Source organism: Pteropus vampyrus, unplaced genomic scaffold, assembly GCF_000151845.1.
Source record: "Pteropus vampyrus isolate Shadow unplaced genomic scaffold, Pvam_2.0 Scaffold14, whole genome shotgun sequence".
In the NCBI taxonomy this organism is placed as follows: Eukaryota; Metazoa; Chordata; class Mammalia; order Chiroptera; family Pteropodidae; genus Pteropus; species Pteropus vampyrus.
This window is the reverse complement of record NW_011888795.1, coordinates 1,730,659-1,734,956: the sequence shown is the minus strand read 5'-3', so window position 1 is coordinate 1,734,956 and position 4,298 is coordinate 1,730,659.

Here is a 4,298-nt window from a genome sequence, read left to right as displayed (position 1 = left end):
TTTTTTTTTTTTTTTTTTTTTTTTTTGAGAACTAAGGAGAACTGCTGGGGAAGGATTGAAGCTTTTCCTCCTCAGTTGAAGATTACCTGGGAACTTAAGGAAGAGCCAAGGCAGATCCTCCACAAACGCAGCCTCAAAGGAGAATGTTAATCCTCCCTGAGCAGGTGGCTGAGCATCAGGCTACAGAAACAATTCACCCCAGTAATCTTCTCAGAACTGAACTGTATGGATGTCTTCAAACCTTCTTACATGACCGATTTCCTTAGAAAGGACAGGGAGAAATAGTGAAAGAAAAGCAATTACCTAAAGTTTTGAGACGAAATCGGTTGTGAGACATAGAGCTTCATCCTTGTATTTTACAAAAAGATGTCATAGGCTGTCCCTTACTCAGTGCTACCTCAGCCACGGTCTCAGTTACAAATGAACATATAACTATGTGGAGCTCTGGGCCTCTCCCTCTAGGCCAGCCTTCCTTACTCACTTGTGTGCTCGCTGGCTCCAGCTCTCTCTGGAAACATCCTTTTTGATGTTGAAGACTAAAGCAACCTAAATCAGACAACCTCCAACTTAGTATCTAATAATCAACATTCAGATCCCCAAGACCCATTCCAGAGACATACGTTTGGAGTGGGAGTCTGGAATCTGCATTTTAACAAACTCTCCCAGGTAATTCTGCTGTTGGGTGCCCAATGCCTATGCAATAAATCAATATTCTAGTCCTAAGATAGAACTTCTCCTCTCTGCTTCCCCAGGCCACTGGTTGAGCTCTCTTCCTCCCCACAACTTTCTCTGTCCCCTAAACAAGCCTCTTCTTAGACACAGGTCACACTGGTATCAATAAACTGTAACATTGTCTTTATTTCCCAAACACATCTCACAGTACATGGGGATGAATGTGCACAGTACTGTGTACATGAATGGCCTATAGCAGGCATTCAGAAAATATCTGTTGAATTAATGAATGAATAAGTAAATGAATGAGTGAGCAAATGAATGAATTTAACATCACCATAGAAAATTACTTCTTTCAGTTTCCCCCCAATTCTTCCAACTCTAACTTGAAGGAACCATGACTTGCTATTAAAGATCATTTTTTGATCTCCTTGTCTCTGTGGCAGTCTCTCAGAGACATTGGCTAGGAAGTCAGCACCAGTGGAGAAATGCCTTTCCACACATATAACCTAAGGGAGGCCATCTGGTCATCTGCTAAAGCCCAGAGAATATTATCGTCCTCAAAGATTTGTGGATCAAAGACATCCACAAGTGTTGCTGCTGTGATGCTCATGCCAGAAAAAAAAAAAAAAAAAAAAAAATTGACACCAGAACCTTCTTTTCCCAGCAGGAAAGCCCTAGTTAACCGTTTCAATTTTTAGAATTGGGAGGTTGATGATTTACTCTTCTCCATTTCTACTGCTGAGAAAAGCCTGGAATTGGAAACCCAGGATGGGAGATTAATGGTGAATTTTGAATTAAAACATCTCATTGAATTAAATCCCCTCGTTCCTTCCCCATTCACATCTTCCATTCTTAAAACTGGAAATGCAAAGACTCTTCTCCTTCATGCAAGATCGCCCCAGGCTTAATCAAAACTGGAAGCTGCTGTCATTCACCCATGTTGTAAACATAGTGACAGTAATCGGGATAGGTGTTTGGAATAGAATGATGTAAGTGGGGCTTGTTGATGAGAGTTGCTGACAGACAGGCAAGTCGACACCAGAGAACAGCTTGGGCTACGAGGTCATTTGGTCCAACAGGTAGGCCCTTCTGTTTTCTTCGCCCTGACATTCGATGCCCTGTCAGTTATTCAATAACCAGAAATGAAATGGGTCCTACAAATTCCTGAATCATCTTGGGGATGGAGAGGGAGGGGCTGTGCTTCCTTGATCAAGGGCACTGTAGGAGAAGCCAGAGCTGGAAATCTGTCCCCAGGAGAAGTGTTTGATGAAATAAAATGTGAGAAAGATATTCAGAAACAAGTGGTATGGTTTCTGCAGAAAGATGAACCATAATTCTGCTTAACATTTAACCTAGACAATCACGAACCACTCCTAGAGGAGAAAGTGAAACTCAGACCCAGCCTGAAAAAGTATGCAAACCCTCCGGTCAAATGGAGAAGCCAATCCTCAGCAAATTTGCTTTAAAAATGTGAGAGAGGAAGTTTCTTTTTGTTGGTGAAGAGGCTGTTTGCTTTTTGATTTGTTTATTTTACTACCCAATATATGCCACACATATAACCCAACATATAAAAGTTTTATAGCTTTAAATACATGAAGTATTTGATGAAAGACTGTAGGTAATGCTTCAAAAAAGTACAATCAAGCCAAACATATTTTCCTGTGAACATTTCATAGAGATAAAGGAAAAAGAGGTTATAGATTTTCCTTTTCAGCAAATATTGGGGTTGGGATAAAGTATTAGCTTCCCAGGGCTGCCAAAACAAAGCATCACAAACTGGGTGGTTAAAAATAACAGAAATTTATTATCTTACAGTTCTAAAGGACAGAAGTTTGAAATCCAAGTGTCAGCAGGACCACGGTCCCTCTGAAAGCTGTCAGAGAGAGTCCTTCCTAGTTTCTCCTCGCTTCTGGCATTTGCCAGCAATCCTTAGTGTTTCTTGGCTTGTAGATGCGTCAGTCCAATCTCTGCCTCCATTGTACATGGCCATCTTCTCCCCTGTGTGGCTCGGTCTCTGTGTCCCGTTATACTGGACTAAGGACTCATCCTACTCCTCGTATGACCTCGTCTTAACTAATTACATCCACAACCACCCTATTTCTAAATAAGGTCACATTATGAGGTATAAGAGGTTAGGACTTCAACATATTTTTTAGGGGACACTATTCAACCCATAACAGGTAACATCCCCAATAGTTGTAATAAGCCCAGCCCCAGTTCATAAAAGGAAAACACAGAGTCCTCAGTGTCCACATAGCTGGGAGCCCTTAGCTATGGATATATTTGTGATTCCTCCCAAAGACAGAAACAAGCCACTCATTCATCAATTCTTTCAGCAAATATTTACTAAGTGCCTTCTAAGTATCTTACATACATTGGCTATGGGTGAGAGAGATAAGACAAGTTCCCAGTTATTGGTGAAGAATATTAGCAGTAAGACACTGTGTAGTTTTGTAGTTCTTTGTTCAGGTGTCTCCAGCCTACTCTACTTAAGTATGAGCAGTTTGAAGGCCAGAAAACCTGTTCCAGGCAGCCTTTGAAACACATCCCACATACTCATAACTCTTTGTAGAATTGGGCTGCAATGAGCCTCTGGGGAGAGAAAAATAAGTATACAAGGAGTTAAAGTACAATGTGCTATAGGTTAGAGGAGAAAAAATCCAAAAGCCAGGGAGGCACAGGGAAGAATCATAAGATTTTAGAGCTGGAGAGATTTCTGAGAGTATCTATCTTATTTGGTGGTTTTCAAACTTAAACATAAAAACCGGCAGAACACTTTCTTTGAACAAAATCGCATGAGGACTCACAATGTGTGAACAGGCAAAAGCCAAATCGTTCTGGTGAAATAATAAGAGGGTTTCTATAACCTTGATGAAGCCTTTGAAATTTCCTGGGACTTACCCCAACTTTATCCCTCTGTGGAGGAAAAAAATCAAGGTTCATGAGACACAAATTGGGAGTCATTTCTTCACAAGTTTGTTCTGAATTCAGAATTCTGAATTTTATTTCTAACTCACTTTGGAACAGCTTGGAAGTCCATACCCAAAGGACAGCACTCAATGCCCAGGTTCCTTAGCCCAACCAACTCGACCCTGGGAGAACTTTCCATGGAGGCCGAGTCTCCTCATGAGGTGTCCTGTCCACAGTTTTGGTCTGTTTAGCTTCCAACCATTGTAATTACTTTTCAAAGACTCACTGCAACCTTCAAGGTTATTGACTCCAGAGTCACTCTCCTGCCTTCAAAGGAAGGGCAGTAGTTTGGAAAAATCTCCAGAGGGTGGTGCCTGTAGAAATAATGATGGGAACTGTTTGTATATTCAAAACCTCTGAGGTCAAGTCCAGACTGCCACTTACTACTGAGTCAGGATCAATCTCTTGATTACTTCTGAAACTGTCTCGCCCTGTTAATTGGAGAGCTACTCAACATTCATTCAACAAACGCTCACTGAGGCCCTACTATGAAACAGGTGCAGTGTAGAGCTGTAGCAGATGTTTCCCCACCACCCACTCCTACTTCACAGGCAAGTGTGAGGATCAGACTATTAGGGATCTGAGCAAGCTCTTCAGTGATGGTGATATTTAAATGTTGTTTCTATTCTAAGACCCTGATAGAGCGAACGACA